The following is a 13,992-nucleotide window of genomic DNA, read 5'->3' as shown; positions in this document are numbered from 1 at the left end:
CAGTCTCCAATTAAGCGCTACTTCAGGATTGGTCCACTCGTTTCATTTTTAACATCTAATGCTTCTTGTAGTGTACCTCCTATGATGTGACTCGCATTGCTCTTTGTGTTTGATTCATATACATGTATGACTCCTTTTTTTAACATTGTATTCACTTTATGCACTGTCCCATTGGGGTATTGTATCCCTTGTTTGTAACCCATTTTCTGTGTTAAAAAATCAATAAAAAGATTTTAAAAAGAACAATATTAAAAAAAGAAAAGGGAAGGCAGCGATTTTATCCTTAGATTTTGAAAAAGCCTTTGACCGTGTTTCACACTTTTATTTGTTCCAGGTCTTAAAGAGAATGGGTATACCGGAGGGTTTTTTACAATCTCTGAGAGCCTTTTATGATAACTGTACAAGTAAGATTTTAATTAACGGTTTTAAGACTCAGGACATCCTTTTAAAATCAGGTGTGAAGCAGGGGTGTCCCTTATACCCACTACTTTTTATTTGTGCGCTGGAGCCTCTTTTATGTGCCATAAGAAAAGATAAACAAATACGAGGAGTCCCCCTGCCAGGCGGGGGGGGGGGGGGGGAAACGAGAGGCAAAAGTAGTGGGGTATATGGATGACGTGGCAGTAATTTGTAGGGACACCCTGTCCTTACAAAAAGCTTCTAAAAGAGTAGAGCATTTCTGTTGTTCTTCCAGTTTTAAGATAAATTTTAATAAAAGTAATGTTTTAAATATCGGAGATATGGTTTTAACAGATGTTCTTATTCCTGATTCCGAGTCTGTACAGATTTTAGGAATCACCTTCAGTGAGTCAAACGATGGACTCAAAAGCTGGGATGCGGTGACAGAGAAGGTGAACAAGAAGTTATGTATGTGGAATCTTAGGAAGTTAACGATGGAGGGAAAAGTTTTCATCACAAAAATGATTGTTTTACCAATTTTATTGTATTTAAGTATGGTTTTTCCACCCACAGAACGTATTTTAAAAAAAGTTAATAAAGCTTGTTTTAACTTTTTATGGGGGTCTAAAATGGAAAAATTAAGGAGAGAATTGGTAATACTTCCTAAGAACAAAGGTGGAAAGGACGTTCCTTTTAATTAGATATTTTAGCTTGTGTTTTAATACCCTTTTTAAATAAAAATGCATGGTCTTATTTTATCCGTTATAATACAGGTTATTTTATGAGTGGTTCGAAACGGTTTTAAATTCCCCATATTCTTTTAACCTGCCCGAGTATTATAAAATTTTAGATAAAATAGTGACCTCTTTTAATTTAAGCGGAAAAAGGGTGCATGAGTTAAAAAATAGTAAAAGTATTTTAAAAAGTATAAAAGATGGAAAGTTGACGGCTCCAATAAAAAAAATTTGTGACACAAAATGTAAGCAGATATGGAAGGATGTGAGTATTAATTATCTTTTTAACCCACAGAAGGATCTGGCCTGGAGCTGCGTACATGAATGCCGGGCATTCCAGCACCGAAGAGGATTAACTGGCACCGCCGAATCTCCAAGAGGAGGCTGTACGGAGGAAGAAGACATTTATCATCTATTCTGGCACTGCTTCTTCGCAAAAAGGATCTGGGCAAAGATGTTCCCCCTACTAAAGAAGTTATCTGGATTAAAAGTTTTAACAATGGACGGTGTATTTTATGGTGGTCTGGAATGCCCATCCAGGATAAAAAAGACTATGGCATGGAAGACAATAAATTGTAGGAAAGCAGCTCTATGGTCAGCTAGAAATATTTTATGTTTAAAACATGATTTTATTTCTGAGGAAAATGTTTTAAAGATGATTTTAGATGAAATGTATAAATATTATTTAATCGATAAAAAACGGGCTCCTTTTATGTGTCATAAATGGTTTTTAAGGGAATGGGGTTTAATTATTTAATATATTTAAAAACTCTTTTATAATATGCTGTAATTTAATGCTACAATGTTTATAATGAGTTTTTATTTCTGTAAAATGAGTTTTTAATAAAATATACCCCTTTGGGGTAGTCAACTTAGAAAATCTGTTCTTATCAGTTTAATATCTGATACGTCCCCTATCTGGGGACCATATATTAAATAGATTTTTCGAACAGGGAGATGGAAAAAGAGCTTGCTCTGTCCACTCCACGCATTGACCTGGTATTGCAGTACCTCCAGGATCGGTGCACCCCTTCTAATCTAGAATGAAATTGATTGCAAGCATCCTTTCAGCAAGCAAGTGCAAAGTTGCATGTGTCCTGCCTCAGGAGTCTGCACTTCAGCTTCTCCTCCTCTCTCTGCCCAGTCAGTGCTAAGCTGCTTCCTGCATACCTGCATCTAGTCTGCCAATCTCCTAATTGCATCAGCTGTTGGTTTGTTCCAGCACCAAGCAACCCAGCCAGCCAGTCTCCTCACACCCTAAATCCAATTAAGACTGATGGGTTAATTGGCTTATCACCTGAATGAAGTGTTTGGACCTCCACGCACCTTACCTTGGGTTTGATTTGGGCCTGTTGTGCACACCTGCGATGCTGAGTTGTCCCTTGGAATTGACCCTTTTGTAGCAAGTTGGCTGGATGTAACCATTTTCCTTGCTTTATTAAATGAGTAAAGTTTGCCTGTGTCTCCCTCTTGTGGATCTATCTTTTGAACTGGATTACATGGAGGCTAAAAAGTAGTCCAGCACTTCCTATGTATCTGTAGCAGCAGCTGGACCTACCTTGTCTGGACAATGGACGGAACACTGCACTTGTCACAGGAGGCTTGTCAGGTCAGGTCAGTGGATGACATCACAAGGGCCCTGACGGAATACTCAACAATGCATACCCTTTTTTTTTTTCACTACTTCTCCATTCACTCCTCTTATCAGTTTTTCTGCTTGGCGTGCTTTGGCACCAGGAATTGCGTGTGAATAAAAGGCGTGGCCAAAAGTGGCGGGTTGGTTGGGCTATGCAGATGGCGAACACGAAGAGGATTTCTGAGCGTAGAACGCACGCACGTACTTTTTCCCTGGTTTGTGAGAGAAAGAAGCCTCCCGGACTGTGTCTGGGGCTGGGGCCTGTAGTCTATCGCCTTCAGAAGTGTTCTGCATTGGGGACCATCAGCCTGTACTGCAAACCCTTTTCTGGTTATCGCTTCTCGGCCTGTTGGCTCAGATCAAGTGTAGGGATACACTTGGTCTGGGCTGCTAGGGTGTCTTTGGGTACCCGTCTCCTCGGCCTGGGAGGGGGTTAGCGGTTTATAGCCATTGTCTTACCTCCCTGCTGCTATTGGGGAGCGGCTTAGTCCCAGAGACAATGGGAAGGCGATCCATAAGGTGAGGTGTATCAAGGTGAAAGCTATGGCCGGAGCATCAAATGCACCTAACACAGTAAGGCTGTATATTGCTGAAGAGAAGAGGCGTGAATACGGTTTGGTAAACATCCAGAGGACAGTCTTGGAAGTAGTCCTTAAGATGCCGCATGAATGTGCTGGGGACTTTTAATGGAATGCGAAATGTCTGGGTGGAATTTCGACATGACCCCAACGGGATAGGCGGACTGTGCCATCCCCCACAGAACTTTTCAATCGGCGCCAACAGAGGTTATATAAAAGTACCCAGGTCAACCGGAGTTTTGCCGTAATTGCTTTTGTTTCGGGCACACAAAAGAAAATTGCAACAAAGGTCCTATATGCAGAAATTGTTTAGAAGATGGACACGTTTCAGGAGAGTGTCCCAATGGGATGAGATACCACCTGTGTGGTTCAGACTCGCATCTGGTTAGACAATGTTCCAGTCTGGAGGAGTCCCGGGAGCAGGCAAGATCCTATGCATCTGTACTAAGGAATGATCTCCCTCCTCCGCCTCCCCCTCCGATGGAGGTTCCTGTGGAGGAGCCAGTATCTGTGCATGAAATGGTGGAAGTCACTTCTGAGTTTATTTTGGACTTGCTGGAGGCTGAGGTGGAAAATATGCAGAGCCCCGGATTAGAGAGCCCTGAGATCAGTAGTGAAATGGTGGTCGACAAAATGTCCCTTAAAAGGAAAACTGATGAAATCTCTCCAAGCCAACAAATTGAAGAGTTTTCAAGTCCGGAGGGGAGGAGGGAGAAGACCTTCCATCCGGAGTTATAGACTCAGACTCTTCCTCTACATCGTCGACAACGTTTTTGGATAGGAAGGAGGTTAAAAAATTGTCCACGACCCTTCATTTCCAGAAGAGCATTCAGGATATAAAAAAAGGGAGGGATGAACCAGTTGAGTCTGCAGGGTCCTCGGGGCAGGGGAATAGGTGTAAAGGGAGAGGGTATGTTAGGAAAAAATTAAAATGTGAAGGGTTTATTTTTTTCCTGTAAAAAAATGCAATTTTCTGTTGGTTTTTAAATGTACGAAGTATACGTTCTGCTGTAAGAAGAACGGGGATATTTGATGTTGTTTCAAAGTATCCATTCGACATTTTGTGTTTGCAAGAATGTAATCTGTCAGAAGAGCCAAAAATTGCGGTATGGTCAGGGGGGTATCTGTGTGGTCAGTTTCACAAGGGAGGAGTGGGGAAGGTTGGTGTAATTTTTAAAAAGAATGATTTTTCTGTTAAACAGGTGGTTCATGTGGTTCAAGGGAGGGTGATGCTAGTTGTTTTTGAGTTTAGAGAGGAGGTTTATAGACTATTTAATATTTATGCTCCAACTGGTAGGAAGGAGAGGGGGGAAGTGTTTGAGAGGTTATATTTTTTTCTAGGGGGAAGAGAGAAAACTTTTTTAGTTGGGGATTTTAATTGCACTATAAGTTCGGGTGATAGGAATAATGTGAGGGGTGGTGGGGTGAGTGAGGTTGATTGTATGGGGAAACAGTTGAAGGAATTAGTTGATTTATTTCATTTGAAGGATGCTTTTAAAGAAAAAGATGATGGTTCTCTTGGACATACTTTCTTTAGTAATTCTGGTAATATTTCTTCTACGATTGATTTTATTTTTATTTCTAGGTCCTTTTCTGTTATGGACTTTACGCGGAGGAGGGTGCCGTTCACGGATCATGCCTGGATTGAGTGTGTGGTGAGTAATGGTGGTAGGTATGAATATGGAAAAGGTGTATGGAAGCTGAATGTAACAGGATGAATGTGTATGTGAGGAATATAAGGTGTGGGTTAGAAAGTGGGAACTGAAGAAGGATGAATTTGAGAGTGTTTCTGAATGGTGGGAATGGGTGTAGCAAGAAAGTAAGAGATTTTTTGTTCAAAAGGGATGTGCAAAGGCAAGAAAGGAGAGGGAGGAATATGAAAGGTGTCAGAGAAGAATAGAGTATTTGTATGAAGCCAGAAGTTTGGGTATGAATGTTGGGCGTGAGATTGAGGAAATGAATGAGATCGTAAAGAGGATGTTGGATGAAAGAGGGAAGAGAATAATTGCACAAACGAGAGTGGAAGTTAAAGAGAAGGATGAGAAATGTACAAAGTTTTTTTTTAAGAAGGCTTTTAACAGGAAGACTGAAATGGTAAGTGTGTTAAGAGAGGATGGTGTGGAAGTAATGCGGAAAGAGGACGTGTTGGATGAAGTATGGAAGTTTTATTCGGAATTGTTTGCGGAGAAGAGTCGTGACTTTAGTTTGGAAGAAGAATGTCTGAGTTTTGTGGAAGGAAGGTTGAATGGTGTAGATAAAGAATGTTTGGGTGGTGATATAAGGAAAAGGGAAATAGAAGATGCGGTGAATGGGATGAAGAAGGGGAAAGTTGCTGGGAGTGATGGGTTGCCTGTGGAATTTTATTGCATGTTTTGGGATGTGATTGGTGATTATGTATGGGAAGTATGCAAGGAGGTGTTAAATAAGGGGATTCTATCTAAAAGTATAAGAGAAAGTATTGTTGTTTTGTTGTATAAGAAAGGTGAAAGGAGGTGTTTAAAAATTGGAGGCCAATAGCGCTCTTGAATTGTGATTACAAAATTATGGCGAAAGTGATTGCGAATAGGTTGAGAAGCGTAGTGGAAAGTATGGTTGGTGAAGAACAAATGTGTGCTGTGCCTGGTAGAAGGATTTCTGAGTGTTTGCTTGGGTTGAAGGACATTTTATATGATTGTAAGAGTAGGAAACAAGGTGTGGCTGTTCTTGCGGTTGATTTTGAAAAAGCGTATGATAGGGTAGTGCATGATTTGATGTTTAAAGTCTTGAGGAGGATGGATGTACCAGAGAGAAGGATTAGTTGGGTTGGATGTTTGTATAAGGATATTACAAGTAGGGTCCAAGTGAATGGGTTCTTGAGTAAAGAAGTGTGTGTGAGATCTGGTGTGAGACAAGGGTGTCCCTTGTCTCCTATCTTGTTTATTTGTATGATTGAGCCGTTGTTGGGGATGATTAGAAAGGATAAAGTGATGAGGGGTGTTGAAGTTCCGGGAAGCATGGGTAAGGATGTGCGGGTGATTGGTTATATGGATGATGTGACGGTGGTGTGTAAGTCAATGGCGGCTGTGAGGAGAGCAAAGTTGTTAATTGATTTCTTTTGTTTAATGCGTGGTTTTAAGTTAAATGTTGAGAAGAGTAGTTGTAAATTTTTTGGGGAATGGAGAGAAAGAGATGGATGTGTATAGCCGTTAGGAGAGGATGGTATGGAGATATTCGGAGTGATTTTTAACGAAGATTTGTATGGGAGAGAGAGTTGGCATGGTGTGATTAAGAAAATAGATAAACAAATAAATTTTTGGTTTACAAGGACTCTATCCATGGAAGGGAAAGTTTTAGTTATCAAAGCTGTGATTTTGCCTGTGTTATTGTATGTTAATTATGTCGTCGTCGTCCCCCTCAGATAGAATGTTGGCGAGAGTGATTCGAATGGTGAAGACAAGAATGAACGGTGGGAAAGGTTTGATAGATTTGGAAAGGTTTTTGGCTGTAAAGTATGTAAGTTTTTGTGTCATTGTTAGTCGGAAAGATAGTGTGTATGGGTATATGTTAAGATATTTGGCTGGGATATTGTTCTTAAAATATCAGTGGATGAGTAAGGATCTGAGGGTTCCAATGGGGTTTGATATTCCTTGGTTCTATGTGAGAATGGATAGCTGTGTTAGGAGGAATGGATTGAATGATGTACAGTCGTGGCCAAAAGTTTTGAGAATTACATAAATATTTGAAAAGTTGCTGCTTAAGTTTTTAATAACAATTTGCATATACTCCAGAATGTTATGAAGAGTGATCAGATGAATTGCATAGTCCTTCTTTGCCATAAAAAATTAACTTAATCCCCCAAAAAAATTTCCACTGCATTTCATTGCTGTCATTAAAGGACCTGCTGAGATCATTTCAGTAATCGTCTTGTTAACTCAGGTGAGAATGTTGACGAGCACAAGGCTGGAGATCATTATGTCAGGCTGACTGGGTTAAAATGGCAGACTTGACATGTTAAAAGGAGGGTGATGCTTGAAATCATTGTTCTTCCATTGTTAACCATGGTGACCTGCAAAGAAACGCGTGCAGCCATCATTGCGTTGCATAAAAATGGCTTCACAGGCAAGGATATTGTGGCTACTAAGATTGCACCTCAATCAACAATTTATAGGATCATCAAGAACTTCAAGGAAAGAGGTTCAATTCTTGTTAAGAAGGCTTCAGGGTGTCGAAGAAAGTCCAGCAAGCGCCAGGATCGTCTCCTAAAGAGGATTCAGCTGCGGGATCGGAGTGCCACCAGTGCAGAGCTTGCTCTGAGCGCATCTGCATGCACAGTGAGGCGAAGACTTTTGGAAGATGGCCTGGTGTCAAGAAGGGCAGCAAAGAAGCCACTTCTCTCCAAAAAAAACATCAGGGACAGATTGATCTTCTGCAGAAAGTATGGTGAATGGACTGCTGAGGACTGGGGCAAATTCATATTCTCCGATGAAGCCTCTTTCCGATTGTTTAGGGCATCTGGAAAAAGGCTTGTCCGGAGAAGAAAAGGTGAGCGCTACCATCAGTCCTGTGTCATGCCAACAGTAAAGCATCCTGAGACCATTCATGTTTGGGGTTGCTTCTCATCCAAGGGAGTGGGCTCACTCACAATTTTGACCAAAAACACAGCCATGAATAAAGAATGGTACCAAAGGTTGACATTTTGGGTCCATGGCCCGGAAACTCCCCAGATCTTAATCCCATTGAGAACTTCTGGTCAATCCTCAAGAGGCGGGTGGACAAACAAAAACCCACTAATTCTGACAAACTCCAAGAAGTGATTATGAAAGAATGGGTTGCTATCAGTCAGGAATTGGCCCAGAAGTTGATTGAGAGCATGCCCAGTCGAATTGCAGAGGTCCTGAAAAAGAAGGGCCAACACTGCAAATACTGACTCTTTGCATAAATGTCATGTAATTTAGCAGCAAACTTTGTGAAAACTAATATTTGTGTCATTCTCAAAACTTTTGGCCACGACTGTAAGTAAGCAAGATTAGTGTGATAGTAAGAAAGTAATGGGAGTATTAGAAGGTAGGGAAACTGTGTGGAGGGGTTGGCTGAAGGTGATTGTAAAAAAGTTTGGAAGAATGTGTGTGATAAAGAACTAACTAATAGACAGAAAGATTTGGCATGAATGTTAGCGCACAAATGTGTACCGACAAGAGAGTTTCAGCAGAGGAGAAAAGTGGTGAGTAGTGAGGTATGTCCGAGGAATGGATGTGGGGATTGTGAGAATTATGCGCATTTGTTTTGGGAGTGTGAGTTTGCTAAGAACGTCTGGAAAGGAATAGGTAAGTTAATAAAAGGTGTGACTGGGATTGAGTTTTTGACTTTTTATATTTTGTATGGGTTATGTGGTGCGAATAGGAGAAACGCGAGGGCTTTGTGGTTCATAGTGAATTGTGTGAAAGAGGTGTTATGGGATGTGAGGAATATTTTAGTTTTCAAACAGAGTGAGATTGAGGTGAGTGAGTATCTGGGCATGATCCGTGTTAGGATATTTCTTTATGTTCTTAATGACCGCTCCAAAATGGGGACGACAATCTTGGTTGTTATGTTGTTTTTTCGTTCCAGGTGATAGAAGTTTATTGTTTTTTAACTTTAAATTTGAAATTGTAATGAAAGATAAATAATTAGTACAGCGGAAGACAGTTGAATAATTGTTCTGATTTTCTGTTACATGTAAGATCTTTTTGAAAGGTTTTCTGGGTTTGTTTGATATTGTTCTGTGTTTTGGAGATTTCCTGATATTTTCTGTTAACCACCTCCCGACCGCCTAACGCACGGATGCGTCCAGAAGGTGGTTGATTCATTCCTCCTGGACGCATCCGTGCGTCATCTCGCGAGACGCGTGATTTCCTGTGAACGCGCGCACATAGGCGCGCGCGTTCACAGGATCGGAAGGTAAGCGAGTGGATCTCCAGCCTGCCAGCGGCGATCGTTCGCTGGCAGGCTGGAGATGCGATTTTTTTAACCCCTAACAGGTATATTAGACGCTGTTTTGATAACAGCGTCTAATATACCTGCTACCTGGTCCTCTGGTGGTCCCTTTTGTTTGGATCGACCACCAGAGGACACAGGTAGCTCAGTAAAGTAGCACCAAACACCACTACACTACACTACACCCCCCCGTCAACCCCTTATGAACCCCTGATCACCCCATATAGACTCCCTGATCACCCCTTTGTCATTGATCACCCCCTTGTCATTGATCACCCCCCTCTAAGGCTCCATTCAGACGTCCGTATGATTTTTACGGATCCACTGATACATGGATCGGATCCGCAAAACACATACGGACATCTGAATGGAGCCTTATAGGGGGTGATCAATGACAGGGGGGTGATCACCCCATATAGACTCCCTGATCACCCCCCTGTCATTGATCACCCCCCTGTAAGGCTCAATTCAGACATTTTTTTTGGCCCAAGTTAGCGGAAATTATATATTTTTTTCTTACAAAGTCTCATATTCCACTAACTTGTGTCAAAAAATAAAATCTCACATGAACTCACCATACCCCTCACGGAATCCAAATGCGTAAAATTTTTTAGACATTTATATTTCAGACTTCTTCTCACGCTTTAGGGCCCCTAGAATGCCAGGGCAGTATAAATACCCCACATGTGACCCCATTTCGGAAAGAAGACACCCCAAGGTATTCCGTGAGGGGCATAGTGAGTCCATGAAATATTGAAATTTTTGTCCCAAGTTAGCGGAAAGGGAGACTTTGTGAGAGAAAAAAAAATAAATCAAATTCCGCTAACTTGTGCCAAAAAAAAAAAATTTCTATGAACTCGCCATGCCCCTCATTGAATACCTTGGGATGTCTTCTTTCCAAAATGGGGTCACTTGTGGGGTATTTATACTGCCCTGGCATTCTAGGGGCCCTAAAGCGTGAGAAGAAGTCTGGGATCCAAATGTCTAAAAATGCCCTCTTAAAAGGAATGTGGGCCCCTTTGCGCATCTAGGCTGCAAAAAAGTGTCACACATCTGGTATCGCCGTACTCAGGAGAAGTTGGGCAATGTGTTTTGGGGTGTCATTTTACATATACCCATGCTGGGTGATAAAAATATCTTGGTCAAATGCCAACTTTGTATAAAAAAATGGGAAAAGTTGTCTTTTGCCGAGATATTTCTCTCACCCAGCATGAGTATATGTAAAAAGTCACCCAAAAACACATTGCCCAACTTCTCCTGAATACGGCGATACCACATGTGTGACACTTTTTTGCAGCCTAGGTGGGCAAAGGGGCCCACATTCCAAAGAGCACCTTTAGGATTTCACAGGTCATTTACCTACTTACCACACATTAGGGCCCCTGGAAAATGCCAGGGCAGTATAACTACCCCACAAGTGACCCCATTTTGGAAAGAAGACACCCCAAGGTATTCCGTGAGGGGCATGGAGAGTTCCTAGAATTTTATATTTTTTGTCACAAGTTAGCGGAAAATGATGATTTTTTTTATTTTTATTTTTTTCTTGCAAAGTCTCATATTCCACTAACTTGTGACAAAAAATAAAAACTTCCATGAACTCACTATGCCCATCAGCGAATACCTGGGGTTGTCTTCTTTCCAAAATGGGGTCACTTGTGGGGTAGTTATACTGCCCTGGAATTCTAGGGGCCCAAATGTGTGGTTAGTAGTTTGAAATCAAAATCTGTAAAAAATGGCCGGTGAAATCCGAAAGGTGCTCTTTGGAATGTGGGCCCCTTTGCCCACCTAGGCTGCAAAAAAATGTCACACATCTGGTATCTCCGTACTCAGGAGAAGTTGGGCAATGTGTTTTGGGGTGTCATTTTACATATACCCATGCTGGGTGAGAGAAATATCTTGGTCAAATGCCAAATTTGTATAAAAAAATGGGAAAAGTTGTCTTTTGCCAAGATATTTCTCTCACCCAGCATGGGTATATGTAAAATGACACCCCAAAACACATTGCCCAACTTCTCCTGAGTACAGCGATACCACATGTGTGACACTTTTTTGCAGCCTAGGTGGGCAAAGGGGCCTACATTCCAAAGAGCACCTTTCGGATTTCACCGGCCATTTTTTACAGAGTTTGATTTCAAACTACTTACCACACATTTGGGCCCCTAGAATGCCACGGCAGTATAACTACCCCACAAGTGACCCCATTTTGGAAAGAAGACACCCCAAGGTATTCGCTGATGGGCATAGTGAGTTCATAGAAGTTTTTATCACAAGTTAGTGGAATATGAGACTTTGTAAAAAAAATCAAATAAAAAAAAATAATCATTTTCCGCTAACTTGTGACAAAAAATAAAAAATTCTAGGAACTCGCCATGCCCCTCACGGAATACCTTGGGGTGTCTTCTTTCCAAAATGGGGTCACTTGTGGGGTAGTTATACTGCCCTGGCATTCTAGGGGCCCTAATGTGTGGTAAGTAGTTTGAAATCAAAATCTGTAAAAAATGGCCGGTGAAATCCGAAAGGTGCTCTTTGGAATGTGGGCCCCTTTGCCCACCTAGGCTGCAAAAAAGTGTCACACATGTGGTATCGCTGTACTCAGGAGAAGTTGGGCAATGTGTTTTGGGGTGTCATTTTACATATTACCCATGCTGGGTGAGAGAAATATCTTGGCAAAAGACAACTTTTCCCATTGTTTAAAAAAAGTTGGCATTTGACCAAGATATTTATCTCACTCAGCATGGGTATATGTAAAATGACACCCCAAAACACATTGCCCAACTTCTCCTGAGTACGGAGATACCAGATGTGTGACACTTTTTTGCAGCCTAGGTGGGCAAAGGGGCCCACATTCCAAAGAGCACTTTTCGGATTTCACAGGCCATTTTTTACAGATTTTGATTTCAAACTACTTACCACACATTTGGGCCCCTAGAATGCCAGGGCAGTATAACTACCCCACAAGTGACCCCATTTTGGAAAGAAGACACCCCACGGTATTCGCTGATGGGCATAGTGAGTTTATAGAATATTTTATTTTTTGTCATAAGTTAGTTGAATATGAGACTTTGTAAGAAAAAAAAAATAAAAATCATCATTTTCCGCTAACTTGTGACAAAAAATAAAAAGTTCTATGAACTCACTATGCCCATCAGCGAATACCTTAGGGTGTCTACTTTCCGAAATGGGGTCATTTGTGGGGTGTTTGTACTGTCTGGCCATTGTAGAACCTCAGGAAACATGACAGGTGCTCAGAAAGTCAGAGCTGCTTCAAAAAGCGGAAATTCACATTTTGTACCATAGTTTGTAAACGCTATAACTTTTACCCAAACCTTATTTTTTTTTACCTAAACATTTTTTTTTTATCAAAGACATGTAGAACAATAAATTTAGAGAAAAATTTATATATGGATGTCGTTTTTTTTTGCAAAATTTTACAACTGAAAATGAAAAATGTCATTTTTTTGCAAAAAAATCATTAAATTTCGATTAATAACAAAAAAAGTAAAAATGTCAGCAGCAATGAAATACCACCAAATGAAAGCTCTATTAGTGAGAAGAAAAGGAGGTAAAATTCATTTGGGTGGTAAGTTGCATGACCGAGCAATAAACGGTGAAAATAGTGTAGGTCAGAAGTGTAAAAAGTGGCCTGGTCATTAAGGGTGTTTAAGCTAAGGGGGCTGAGGTGGTTAATTATGTGTTGTTACTTATGTTCAGTTTTTTCTGTTACTTTTATAATAATTATATATTTTTTTTAAAGTATCTGTTATTATCAGTTTAATATCTGATAATACCTCTATCTGGGGACCATATATTAAATGGATTTTTCGAACAGGGAGATGGAAAAAGAGCTTGCTCTGTCCACTCCACGCATTGACCTGGTATTGCAGTACCTCCAGGACCGATGCACCCCTTCTAATCCAGTATGAAAAAACAGAATGAAATAGATTGATTCATTGATTGCAAGCATTCTTCCAGCAAGCAAGTGGAAAGTTGTGTGTTTGTGTCCTGCCTCCCTCCGGAGTCTGCACTTCAGCTTCTCCTCTCTCTGCCCAGTCAGTCAATGCTGTGCTGCTTTCTGCGTACCTGCATCTAGTCTGTCAATCTCCTAATTGCATCAGCTGTTGGTTAGTTCCAGCACCAAGCAACCCAGCCAGCCAGTCTCCTCACACCCCAAATCCTATTAAGACTGATGGCTTAATTGGCTTATCACCTGAATGAAGTGTTTGGACCTCCACGCACCTTACCTTGGGTTTGATTTGGGCCTGTTGTGCACACCTGGGATGCTGAGTTGTCCCTGGGAATTGACCCTTTTGTAGCAAGTTGGCTGCAAGTAACCATTTAGCTTTTCAAGTGCTTCAATAAATGAGTAAAGTTTGCCTGTGTCACCCTCTTGTGGATCTATCTTTTGAACTGGATTACTTGGTGGCTAAAAAGTAGTCCAGCACTTCCTATGTATCAGCAGCAGCAGCTGGACCTACCTTGTCTGGACAATGGACGGAACACTGCACGTGTCACAGGAGGCTTGTCAGGTCAGAGGTCAAGTAAGGTCAGATCACTGGATGACATCACAAGGGCCCTGACGGAACACTCAACAATGGGGCCCTGACATCACAATCAACAATGCATACCCCCTTTTTTTTTTTCACTCACTACTTCTCTATTCACTCCTCTTATCAGTTTTTCTGCTTGGCGTGCT

The 13,992-nt window shown here is 41.2% G+C and overlaps 1 non-coding gene and 1 pseudogene across 1 annotated transcript; both read left to right on the top strand.

Moving 5' to 3' along the window:
• Window positions 1-1,976: 1,976 nt before the first annotated feature.
• On the top strand, window positions 1,977-2,166 carry LOC121006355. Its single transcript, XR_005780211.1, has one exon. It is a non-coding gene; the product is annotated as a U2 spliceosomal RNA (small nuclear RNA).
• A 10,861-nt stretch (window positions 2,167-13,027) lies between these two features.
• Window positions 13,028-13,208, top strand: LOC121006475 (annotated as a pseudogene).
• The last annotated feature ends 784 nt before the right edge of the window (window positions 13,209-13,992 follow it).

This window comes from Bufo bufo, chromosome 6 (genome assembly GCF_905171765.1).
Source record: "Bufo bufo chromosome 6, aBufBuf1.1, whole genome shotgun sequence".
Taxonomy (NCBI): Eukaryota; Metazoa; Chordata; class Amphibia; order Anura; family Bufonidae; genus Bufo; species Bufo bufo.
This window is presented reverse-complemented; position numbering and strand designations above follow the sequence as displayed.